This window comes from Castanea sativa, chromosome 1 (assembly GCF_040712315.1).
Source record: "Castanea sativa cultivar Marrone di Chiusa Pesio chromosome 1, ASM4071231v1".
NCBI lineage: Eukaryota > Viridiplantae > Streptophyta > Magnoliopsida > Fagales > Fagaceae > Castanea > Castanea sativa.
Window position 1 is genome coordinate 71,506,573 of NC_134013.1, and position 13,358 is coordinate 71,519,930.

Below are 13,358 nucleotides of genomic sequence, written 5' to 3' on the forward strand. Positions count from 1 at the left end.
CAATGACACAACGTGATGGGGATGTAGCTCAGATGGTAGAGCGCTCGCTTAGCATGCGAGAGGTACGGGGATCGATACCCCGCATCTCCAAATTGTTTTTAGATTTTGTTAGATACAACGTTTGAGAAAACAGGAGAGATTGTGTGGGAGGAGTGATTTTGGAGAAAAGAAAATGGCGAGGTCTTTGGTTGCTTATTTTATTCCAAGATAATATATACTTTTTTTTTTTTTGTTTTGGATATGCTAATATATACTTTTCTTTTTCTTATAAAATATCTATATTAAAAAAGTTATGTAATATGGATATGACTAAGAAAAAAAATTGAAAATTTGAAGTATTCCATTTTTTTTTTTTTTACACGTTTGTCACTTGGTAAGTTATGTAGTAAATTACTTGATGTAAAATGCATTAATTTGGATTCAATCATCTTAGGAATAAACTCACAAATTAATAAATTGATAGTCCCTCGTTAATGTAATAAAATCATACAAATCCTCGTATTGCTAACTAAAATAAAATAGCACAAACACAAAAGAGTTGAATTATTGTCCATTACTCTTGGTTTTTTTTTTTTTTAGTATAGTAAGTATTGTTAGACAGATTTTTTAGACATAGCAAAATGGGTCGAAATTTGCCAACCTAAACCTGGTTGAATTTTTGGACTCGAAGTAAAAATGAGTTGACCCGTGAACTGACTTTTTTTTGCTGATCAACTCAACTTGACCACGACTTTTTATTTTTTGTTAAATATTAGCATTAATGTGTTACCATGTTATATATGTTAGAGTAGATGCAGAGAGGAAGCATAAAATAGGAACAAGAGAAAACGAGGGTTTCATGATTCAGTCTTGACGGCCTACATTATTGGAGAAAATCTTTTAGAGCTACATCTTTAATATGTAAGAGTGTAAGTATAAAAGTATGTGTTACAATGAATCATAACATGAGTATTTATATGAGACTAAATCCTAGACTACTAATACGAGTAAGAGACCCATCTTGCATACATAATAAGTAGACTTGGACCTATTAGATTGAGCTAATATGTTTAATATATCTCTAACATTTTTATTGGTAATGATAAAATAAAATTAAGACTGTTAGTTTGTTTAATCATTTTTCTAACTTATATATGCTAATTAGCTAAAGGTAATAGAAGTTTTCATCTCAAAGATTTCCACCGCATATGAACCTTACTTAGTTTCTTCCTTCTCTCTTGCAGAATCAAAAGTCTTGTTATTTGGAAACACAACAGGCGATTGAACTATTAGCTACGGGCATCATATTGTGACTTTTTCCAATCTGTAAACTTTACGTGTAAGATAGATTATAATTAGTGTCTGCGCAGTTTGAGAATTAATAATGTATAACTAATTAAACAAGTATAATCTTATTCATTTATTTTTCTGTAAAAGAAAAAAGTTTGGACCATGTCATAAATCATAATATCTGAACTGAAAAGTCTATTTTAATTTGACACAATGAAATTAGAAATAATTATGAATGTAATTGTATATTTATTGAAGTATGTTTCACTACATTGTATTCTTTTACCTATTGAAAAATGCTAAGAGCATAAACTATTTTATAATTTTTTTTTACAAAATACTAATACGGTTGGTGGTTATTATTAAGTAAAAATATGATGTTAATAATAACTAGGCCCAGAGGAGAACTAATAAGAATTTATCACATCAATATTTTGTAAAAATTTTATAAAATAATTTGTGCATGTAGCATTACCTATTATTTAATTTGTTTGTTTGACAACTTTTGACTTTTTTCTTTATAGCTTTTTTTTTAAGTTATATTTTTATAGTTTATTTGGTTACTTAAAACTTTTTAAAGGGCTTTATTTTTTTAATTTTTGAGCATAATTATTGTAGGGATAAAGGGCCCAGACATGGGTATTGAGCCGTGGGCCTTGTCCGAGGACCTTAAGTAGTCCAAGGACTGGCAATAATGACGTAGGCCTACAGAACAATAGCTCGTGGAAGAAGTTTGGTCATGAGGAATTGGAAATGTTGCCCAAGGAGAAGTACCTCCTCGGCTGAGCAGAGTAGAGGTCATAGGTCCGACCTTCCGTTAAGAATAAGACCATAGACGATTATTCTGGCAAGGATAAACATCAGGTGGGGATAGGACAAAAGAGAGTTGTGAAATATCTGAGAAGAAAGCTGTTGCCACTGCATTGAATGCTCTATAGCTAACCCCCTGACTGCATTAATGTGGAGGTGATACCTGAACAGTAATCTCTAGCCTTACAGCTACCCACAAAGACTTCGGGAAGGTGCTGATGGGACAAGTACCAAAGCTAGCAATCTAATCTACACATAGAGGGCTGAGATGAAGTAAGGAAGGAAAAAATAAAGAAGGAAAATCCCATTACAAGGGGATCATCAGAGAATTTGTAGAAAAATCAGTGTACACACAAGAACTGTAATTGTAGTTAAGTTTAAGAGAAGTATATAAGAGCGGCCTTCCTCGGACTTTGCCGAGAAAGATTTTCCTTGCTCAAACTGTTTGTTTCATGCTTTACAATAGCAACTAACCTATTGTGATCAATATACATCTTAACTCATTGAAAGTTCAGTTTCAATCTCACTCTCTACAAATTTATTGATTTGGGCTCTTTGGGCCATTGACCTTTCTTTTGGGCTTTGGGAACAAAATGTGCCCTTACAACTATATTTAACAAGGGTTTAACATAGCGGTCAATATGTTTCTAACCTTTTTAAAATGACCTTTTTACCTAAATCCAATTGATCACCCAACCTGACATTGACCCTGACCCTGACCTTGACCCAACCCACTCATTTTACCACTTCCAGCATTTTATGTTGCACCTGTTGTTCTTGTTTAAACCATGCAAGTTTAAGTGCTATGATGGTTTCTTTGTAAGATCTATATAAATTTTGCCCCTTTCACAATTGGAAAGAGTTAAGAGACTTGTTTAGAATTCATAAAAACACCATCACCACATACTCACATTTTGAATAAATAGTCATAAGTGCACCACTAACATGGAATTCAATTTTTGAGACACCATCTTCTTTTCTTTCCATACCATCTAAAAATATTAAACCATATTTGTTATTAAAAAGAAGAAAAAAAAAAAAAAAAGCTAGAGAAGTAACACAATTCATATTCAATTTTTATCCTAATCAAAATGATGTGCTGAAAAAACAAATCCCATTAAAAGAGGCAGATGTATTTGTTACTGTTTAGGGCAACGAAATGGGCAATGGGAACTGGGAAGGTCAGGAAACCAAACAAGTGCATTAAAATAACTAGAGATTTTCAACAACTGTGTGCAAGAAGAGTAAATAATTTTTCTTTTAAAATGGATTAAGAAGACTTTTGACAACAGAGGTCATTGTCAAGGGCAGTAACAGGCGGAGAAGATTTTAACAAATGAGACAACAATTGTTCTAAAATTTGTTGTATATATATTGTGAAAATATTACGGAGTACTTCATTTTATTTTATCATTCACAACTTTTTAAATAACATAAGGTCATCCTTATCAAAGTTTCTAAGTACATTATCTCTTACCCTATTCCCTGTTAAGTCTTATAATTGCATTATATTAAATAATAAAAATTTAAATTTAAACCATTTATTAATAATATGATTATTGATCTATGATATTTAAAAATTTTACAAGAAAAAATATATATATATATATATATAATATAATTTTGTCAATGTTAGCGTCTAATTGATAAATATCTGACTGGTGTAGTATAGAAAAGAGACATACGGATTAGGCTATAAATTAAGTGAATACTGTAATGTTGGTAAAGGCTAAAAAGTTCGCCACTCTACTCTCTCAAAAACATGAATTTGACAAATGTTTCCAAGGCATTTCTCAGTTTGATTCTGAAATATATGGTTCCAGTTTTATTGAAGTTTGATCCCCGACTTCAACGGCTAACACCACCTTCCGATGAAGATGTCGACATAGAAGCAGCTGTTCAACCAGATGAGGGTGATGTGGTTGACCCACAACTACTACAAGCACCTGGATTGGTAGTTGAGCTTGAGCACCGCAAAAAGGACTGGAACAATGCTATGGTTGCGTTTTGCTTTGCGTCGTCCATGGCTATTGCACTGCTACCAGTTCAAGTTTACTCTCAACTCCAATCATCCCTCCTCTTCCTCGCTCATCAATTCCAAGTTCGTCGTCACACTCCCGAGTCCTCAGAAATTTGGTCAAATCTTCACGGTCACGGCATTTTTTTTATGGCGATTACACTTCGATTTCCATTTTATTTCAAATGTACGAGCTGGGCCATCTATTTAACTTCCTTCCTCGCCATTTTAATCAGCAGTTGCTTTTAACTTTAGGGGTTGGATAGCTCCAATTCCAAAACCAGAAGAAAAGAGGGGTATTGAAGCCTTGAAGGCTAAGTTTTGATGCATGAAGAATCTTAGTCGTAAGAAGGAACCTTAAGTTCTAGTTTGTCCTGCGTTCTTCTCGGCTCATTCACTTTATCACAACTTGCCTCGCAGCTTGCTTAATTGTGAACAATTTATTGGATTATATCATTCACGCATGAATCCCACTTTAAGAGCATCTCCAATGGAGTAGCTAAAGCCCAAATATTCTCTATAATAGAGAATGAGAGCAAAAAACAGGTCTCCAATAGATTCTTTAAACACTAAATTTTTTTTGGCTCATGAACAGTAACTCATCAAATCTGATGGGTTACTTTTCATTCTTCAAATGTCTTTTATTATTATAATAATCAGGTATTGATTAAAAAAATGTTAGAAGATGTATAGTTGTTAAAAAAAGAATAAATAATGAAGGAAGAAATACTATTTAAATGAGATAGATAATGGGATAGAGAATCTATTGGAAAGTGTATTTGAAAAAGTGGGTAGTTAAAAGGTAAAAGTCACTGTTCATTCTCCAAACAGTACAAAAATTTGGAGAATCTGCTGGAGATGCTCTAAGCACTCCAATTGCTAGCTAACTCCTAAACAAATTATGACACTGTCCAAGTGAATGTTTTAAGGCCTGTTTGGTTTAGCATTTTAAACTCACATTTTTACATTTTAAACAATATTACACATATTTCTACACACTCTTTCATCCACACGTATTTCAAAAAATTACAAAAATCTCATCTCAAACTACTCTACCAAACACCCCCTTAGACTTTTTGAGTTTGTCCATAAAAAAAATATCATTAAAAAAAATGTTTAGCTCCAAAACGGGTTTAATTTCTCTATTATGTGACAATGATGGGGAATTGCCTACTACATCCGTAATATATAAAACTGGTGGCAGGCCACAAAACACAAATAGATTAATTGATTAAGAGCGAGAGAGAGGGAAGAGAAGAGACACAATGTATGTGCAAAATCCATTAAAAAATAGTAAGAGAAAGATAGAGAGATTGTATGTGCACAATCCAAACGAAACCTATATACAAAGGAATTACAAGTATCTTGTTTCAGACAAGATTTAGATACTGCATAATTCTATATACATAAATAACTAAATTTTTTAGAGAGTAATAGCTCTTTATCATCAGACAAAGACACCAATCAGTTTTTGGTATAGGCGGGGATTGAACCCCAGGTCTCTTATACAACTATTAGAGACTTTACCAGTTGAGCTAACTAGAACCCACACATAAATAACTAAATAAATTAATAATGGTCAGCAAAAACATCTGAGAAGAAATTTGATCCACAAAAAATTTAATTTTATATAAACACAATAACACACATAATTAAATAGAGACAAGCAAGGAATCACGGACAATTCATTTAAGGTGTTGTATCTGTGTCGTACATGTGTCATATCCGTGTAGTATTGGCTGTTTTATTATATAATTTTTCAAAAATTGCTCGTGTCATTATGTCGTACCCATACCCATACCCACATCCGTGCCCGTGTCCATGCTTGCTAAGTTACAAGTATCTTGGCTTTTCTTCTTACTTTGCTAGGAAAAAAATAGATTCCAAGTTCATTACAACAGTCCAACTGTCCAAGTGCTCCAGAAATTTGACGAATTCTTCAGTGGCGTCTTTTATGGCTATTACCATTCCATTTCCTTTTTAACTCGAAAAGTACAAGTTGGGCTGTTACTCCATTTCCTTGCGATTTTATTCTGTAGTTTTTTTTTTTTTTTTGCTTTGGGATCTAGCTAGTATAAACGAGGACAGATTATTCACATAGGGCAACAATGCTCATAGGGGGAAATAAAAGCCTTTTATAATGTAGGAAAGTATCAACGTAATTTCTTAGACTATTCTATCTAAATGCTACATTAAGCGTCCATTTGAAATCTGTTTATTTTGCTGAAACTAAAAACTTTTTGCTGAAAGGTTTGTAGAGAAAGGTAAAAATTAGCTAAAATAGTACAATGAGACTCATAAATAGTACCAAAAAGTGCAGTAAGACCCATGAATAGTAGCAAAAAAGCTAATAGTAAAATAAGTTGGCAAAAATAATCTTTACCAAATGGGGATTCAGATCCTCTAGATTTCTTAGGGTACTCTACCAGTAGATTTTCTTAAATCCTAACCACTCTTTAATGATTTAATGGTTAAGATTCTACCATGTCAGCATTCCACTAACAATATTCTTAAAATAATAAAATAATATTGCAAACAAAACAATTAAGATTATTGTTAGTGGAATGCTGACATGGCAGAATCTTGACCATTAATTCATTAAAGAATGGTTAAGATTTAAAGAAATCTATTTGGTAGAGTATTCTAGGAAATTTAGAGGATCAGAATCCACCAAATGGACACTAAGAACATAAACCAACTGAAGGAGCGAGAAGACCACAAATGTGTTAACATTATTGATTCAATTTCTTGTATGTATCATTAATGTGATACTTCATTATATGATGTATAAAAATTATATGATATGTATAATTTTCTTTCTTGCATATTTTTGGTTAACTAACATTTATATAAGATACATTTGGTAAAGTAAGAAGTGTCACAATCGCAATCCATAATCCAGAGATTTGTGAGTATACCTGACGTATTATACCAAATTCAACTAAATACTAACATTAACCAAAACAAATGCGTAGACAAGTACTCTGTTCTTTCCTAATAATAGCAAATCATCCAAAATGTTACATCCCTAAGTAGATAGGAAATCATCAAGGACTAAATCTACTCCATGAATATCTCCATGTAACCTACAAACATTTTCTTTCAAAATTTCAACAATATGCAACAAAATTCTAACTCATCGAAAAAGGCAATCATATCATCTACCTGACCTCTATATACATACTTAACTTCAAAACAACAGCTAAGAGTCTTGCAAATCAACTGGTTGACACATCTGAACCAACAACAACAACAATAAAATATCAAGGGTTTAACATGTTCCAACAAACTACAGCCCTAAAAATGCATCTATGATTAACAGGAATCAAGTACATCTTGGTTTTTATACAAAACAACCTCACAAATCTTAAAAACAAAGATGAAAGAAATTACAAATCCTCTTGTCATCTCTATCACTGCCATTGCTTTCTAGGAATCAAGTACATCTTGGTTTTTTTATACAAAAAGACCTCACAAATCTAAAAAACAAAGATGAAAGAAATTACAAATCCTCTTGTCATCTCTTTGTCATTGCTTTCTAGGAGTCTAAGTATCTTGGTTTTTATACAAAAAGACCTCACACATCTAAAAAACAAAGATAAAAGAAATTACAAATCCTCTTGTCATCTATATCACTGTCGTTGCTTTCAAGAAATAAAAGACCTCACAAATCTATTTAAAAAAAACAAAAAATAAAAGAAATTACAATAGACAAGGGTAGTGTAAAGCCTGTTGGGTTAGGTGACAGGAGAATTTTTAATAAGAATGTAAGATTGTATTTATGCATTAAAGCCTTTCATATTCTGTGGAGATGCTACAAGAAAACTTTCTTAGAATAAAGTAAATCTTAATTCGTGCTTTTCACAAACATTAACTGCAAATACTTGGAACAACATAGTACAGTCATAACACTATAGATAATCATTTAATCCATACTTCTAGATATTTTATAATATTTCTCTCATGATTATAATAACATAAATGGTTGTCACATAATATCTTTGGTTAACCTTTTTGATAAGCATGTAAGCCTAGTGAGAGTTCTAACACTCTAGATCAAGCATCCAACATCCTCCACAGTGCCAGTATCCATAGATTATAACTCATCAACCATGGGAGTGATTGGCTTTACCTTAAGCTGGCCTTGTGTCAAACAAGCACGAGTATAACTTTCCTTCTCACGCTCAGTGGCCAAAAAATTATTTCCATGGAAAGCCATTATTGTTAGCCAGCCCTTACTGGCTAAATTCAGAGCATTGCCAAGAGACTTAACCACAAATGCTCATTTATACTCTCAAATCCATAACTTTTTCAACCATTTTAGATGTAACCTAGCACCTCCACAACATTATTAATATGGCATTTTCTTAAAACATATAATTATTCTTACATAATTAAAATGTACAAAACATTAGTATAGTTCTTTAGGTGTTGTATTTTCAGTTCTCCAATTAAATTCAACCATGATGTTGCATTGAACAAGATAGTGTTATCTCTTCCCATGGACAATTAAATTCAATCATATAACTTATTGACCAATGCAACCACATGATTGATTTAATTGGGGAACCTAAGGACCTAAGGTACTGAACTTAAGAAATTATATGTAACTAACACTCTATTTGTTTCAGTATCAATGTTTTCTGGAAAATGGTTTATTTTCCAAAGAGCATTTTCTAGAAAACTATATCATTTTCCAGTGTTTGGTAACGACCTTGAAAGTGAGCTTGAGGATGTTTTCTGGTGTTTGGTATACAAATTTTTATTTTTATTTTTTATATTTCTTGTGTAATTTAGAACATGTGTATTATGTAAACCAACTAATGTAATCAATATAAATAATAATAAAAAACCAAGAATGACTTTGGTTTTAATACTAAAATTTTGACAATAGATACAATCAAAATTAGTTGTCAAATTTTCATGATCTCTACCACTCATCTTGCTCATATATATGGACAGAAACATCCACACACACACACACACACACACATACATATATATATATCAACCATTTGTCTATATACATAAAATTGACAAGGGAGTGCATCTTTAATAAGTACAAATAACAATAACTTTTAATTGTCTACTCGTTTTGCTGATATACTAATTGTCTATTATGGTCAACCACAAGTCTTTAATATTACTCAAAATTAAGCATTCATATAATGTATCTACATAATATATCATCACTATATAGTATCTGCATAATGTATCTATCAATGAAAAAGATTATTCTATGTAAAAGCAATTTAGAGCCATATAGTCACTGTGTTTAAAATTTTCGTCTTTTACTTCATTCATTCATTCTTTCTTCTTTTTTATTTTTATTTTTTGCACTTTTATGTGCAAAAAAAACTTCTACCTGGAATCCATCAAACCAAAAATTTCTTAGAGAAAAAATAAAATCAAGTTTGAAATTCAAAGTAAAGAATTAGAATTTTGGTAGAAAGAAATGAAATAATTACCGCTGCAAATATGTTCTCTTTTGCAAGTTGGTAGAGAGGAATGAAATAATTATTGAGCAATGAGGGAAAAAAATCTACTCAGAGAATTGTGTAATAAAGGGGAAGAGAAATATGGAGAGAGAGAGTGAGGGAGAGAGGTCTATGGAAGAGGAGAGACCAGAGTTAGTGACAGTAAGGGTGTGAGGAAAGAAAAAGAAAAAGGAAGAGAGAAAGAGTGAGAGAGCGTATTGTGAGAGAGAGATTGTTTTCCAAAAAAAATTTTTTGGAAAACAACCTATAAAAAACAAGCCTTATTTTTATTAGAATTTTCTATTGACTAAATATAGTTTTCCGTTGACCAGTTTTTTTTTTTTTTTTTTTTTTTTCGTGCTACCAAACACTGGAAAATGTGGAAAACTATCTTTACAAAAAGTTTTTCAACAAAACAAACAGAGCGTAAGTCTCAACCAATTGAAAATATAACCATATTTAAAAAGCTTTGGGAAATGCTTCAATTGAGAAATTTGAGAAATATAATTGTAGATAACAATTCAATACATAGTTAATTTGTAATAAAATCTCATGATCTAACAAAAGACTCATATCACGAGTCCATTACTTGAAAACTGAGTAATTCTTAGGTACTCCAAAAGTATGGTAAACGGTGCTTCCTCCTTTCACATTCATAGTGGAGTTCACTCATTAAATTCATAGTGGGGTTTATCATGAATGTGAGGGTAGAGAGCACCATTTCACTATACTTATGAAGTACCTAAGAATTTTCCTTGAAAACCAGTAGGATTAAAGTCTTGCTCTTAAAGAAGCTCATGTTTCAATGTAGGGGTGTCCAAATAGAACCGGAACCCGACCCACCCAACCGCCCAAACCGTCCGCTCCGACCTGAACCGGCCGACCCGATGCCGGTGACGGGTCGGCAGCGGGTCTCTACCCCCTAAACCCGAAAACGGCAGGTCGGTTGGCAGATTGAGGCTGAGAAACCGATTTTCAACCGACCCGACCGTATACTGACTAGAAAACGCTGATTTTCTGTCCGATCTGAGGAGATCCGACCTGAACTCGAAAAGATTAGGTGAGATCCCATCAAGATTCGGCCTGATCTCTTCGAGACATGCTGTGATCTCATCGAGATCCAGCCAATCTCGCCGAGTTTGGCCTGTTCTCTTCAAGTCCATCGAGATCTCGCACAAGATTTGATCAGTTCTCGCCAACTCCGGCGGCTTTTGGCAAAATCCGGCAGAGTTTCTCACAACCCGAAACTGACCCGATGAAAATCCGACCACCCGAACCGACTCCGTTCACCGGTCGGCGGCTTGTCTAGGCATGGAAAACCCAAAGTGATCGGGTCGGTTCTGGGTTGGGCACAAACCCGACCCGGACTGACCCATGGACAGCCCTATCTCAATGTTCTCGTCATCTAAGCCAAGAATTACAACTTAATACTAACAATCTTGATCTCATAAATCTCGCAACCTAAACTCTCACAGGATCAAAGAAATCCTAACACCACCTTAAAGAGATTCCCAAAACACAATTACACACATCAAATAACATAATGCACCAATCCAAAGAAAAAAGACACTCACAAACAAAGTAACTACAATATTCTAAGAAACAAGAAATTGTAAGAAAAACATGGCAATGAGACTAACGTCTTTCTTTCAAGTATAAAAACATAGAACAAGGCCATAAAAAATTTTCTCTAATAGGTATCATAGTTGATACTGAATATTATTTGTATCAAATTTCAGCCCAACCCATTAACCCGAGTCTCAAAATAAATTCCACAATATTCTATAACCATATTATTCTGCTGCAGCTCAACCCTATTACAAAAATTATTTGAACCTTTTTACTTAAATCACTTGCAATTTTACGGACATACTTCACAGCATACATACTATTTACCAGTGAATTCTCAATACCATATTATTTTATTAGAATTTATTACAGCTTCCATAAGGTGGCAGGCTATAATAAGCCCGTGACAAATTTAGGTATTAGAAGAAAATTATTCTCCATCACGTAGTAGTCCATTTGCCATAAAACTTTATTCATATTATTTCAACATGAGATATGACACCCCACAGGCTAGGAATATTATATGTTAAAAAACCAAGCCAATCAATTTCTTTTTTGATAAGTAAGCCAATCAATTTATACTTGTGCATATGAACAAATACCAGAAAATTAGACAATTCAATCAAGCAACATAACCATAGACTTGACAATAATTCAAGCATTTGCATCACAAAAAGCACATGTTGTCGAAATAAAGCTGGTATGCAATTTGTGTTTCACCATAAGAAAATCATGTAACACAACCCAAAAGGCAAAAATGGGTATTTGATAATAATGAGCTTATCAAAATTTCATATTTGATGATAATGGCAATGTCCACACATCACACCAAAAACTACACCGTTTACACACAGAAAAGGCAACACATTAAAAGAGTGAAAAATGAACGAATTCTGAACCTTGATAAGGCCAAAGCGGTCGGCGGAGACGGTGGCTGAAGGTGGAGAAGTGAAGTGGTTTGCATTGTCCTCTACGTGTTCGATGAAAGAACTGTTGGGGGCTTTGGGACGATGAAGAAGAGGAAAAGAAACGATGTGAATGTGGGGGTGCGGAGTGGTAGTAAGCATTGGAGAGTCGACGACAAGAAGTGGGAGCTTGGAGCAGTAGACGTCTCAGCAATTTTGTGATTTGTGATTTGTGATTTGTGATCTCTCTCCTGTGCGAGGCTCCTGAGGACGTGTGAAATAAACTGCGACTTCAAACTAGTTGAAAATTGGTTCAAAGTTCAATGAAATATTGTGATGGGGATGTAGCTCAGATGGTAGAGCGCTCGCTTAGCATGCGAGAGGTACGGGGATCGATACCCCGCATCTCCACTTTTTATTTTCTCCAAACCGCAAGTTTTTTATTTTTGCTTTTTTTCTTTTTTTACCTTTTTGTTAAATGCCGAACTACCTTCAGAGAGAAGGTTCAGAACGATTTATGTTACTTCTAGCATGAGAGGATTTTGGTTAACTTGAATAATATTTGAATCTCTATTCGGTTGCTTAAGATTGTGAAAAAAGAGAAATCAAAATGAAATCAAACAATATTATTTATCAAGGGTGTTTTGGGTTACAGAGATGAAATAATTCTTCTTTATTTTTTGGTTTTAAGTAAAATATAAGAATTCAAATAAGGTTGAGTTATAAAGGAAAACCTCTTTTTTACTAAACACGATAGGACTAACTAGGTTGTCTGAGATTAAAACATAAGAAGTACAATAAATAAATAAATAAATAAGAAAAAAAAACTATTATATTTATAGCTTTGTTGACTATTTTAGCTATAAAATTTTAGTTTTGGTGGTTAAAATTAAGCAAGACCAAGAAACCAGATGGTGCTTGTCATTTATGGTCTTTTCCAATCTGCCGGAACTATTACTTGCTTTACATGTTTCTCTGTTTTTATAAAATTACATTCTGTAAGTAGAATGTATAAGCTGATTTTTATTGTGTTCATGAATTTAAAATTAACTTTTAGTTACTGCTATTTGTGTACATGAAGTCCTAATCCTGGTCATAATATTCTTCAAACTATTGCATTTACATGTAAAGAAGAAAAATTATTCCCAAAGGGCTATTTGGTATTGATGTGCAGCAACACAAAGGCGTGGTTTGGAATTTTTGCAGCAACAATTTTTATGGCATTTTGGTCTTGGAATGATTAAATATCAAGTAGTTTGTTGGATTGCTTAACTTTTTTTTAGTCTCTATTATAATGTAAGTTTCCCTTCA

General features: G+C 33.1%; 2 non-coding genes across 2 annotated transcripts; both read left to right on the forward strand.

Annotated features, from left to right (window-relative positions):
• The first annotated feature begins 17 nt into the window (after positions 1 to 17).
• On the forward strand, positions 18 to 90 carry TRNAA-AGC (transfer RNA alanine (anticodon AGC)). The gene has a single exon. It is a non-coding gene; the product is annotated as a tRNA-Ala (tRNA).
• A 12,295-nt stretch (positions 91 to 12,385) lies between these two features.
• Positions 12,386 to 12,458, forward strand: TRNAA-AGC (transfer RNA alanine (anticodon AGC)). The gene has a single exon. It is a non-coding gene; the product is annotated as a tRNA-Ala (tRNA).
• Positions 12,459 to 13,358: the final 900 nt, after the last annotated feature.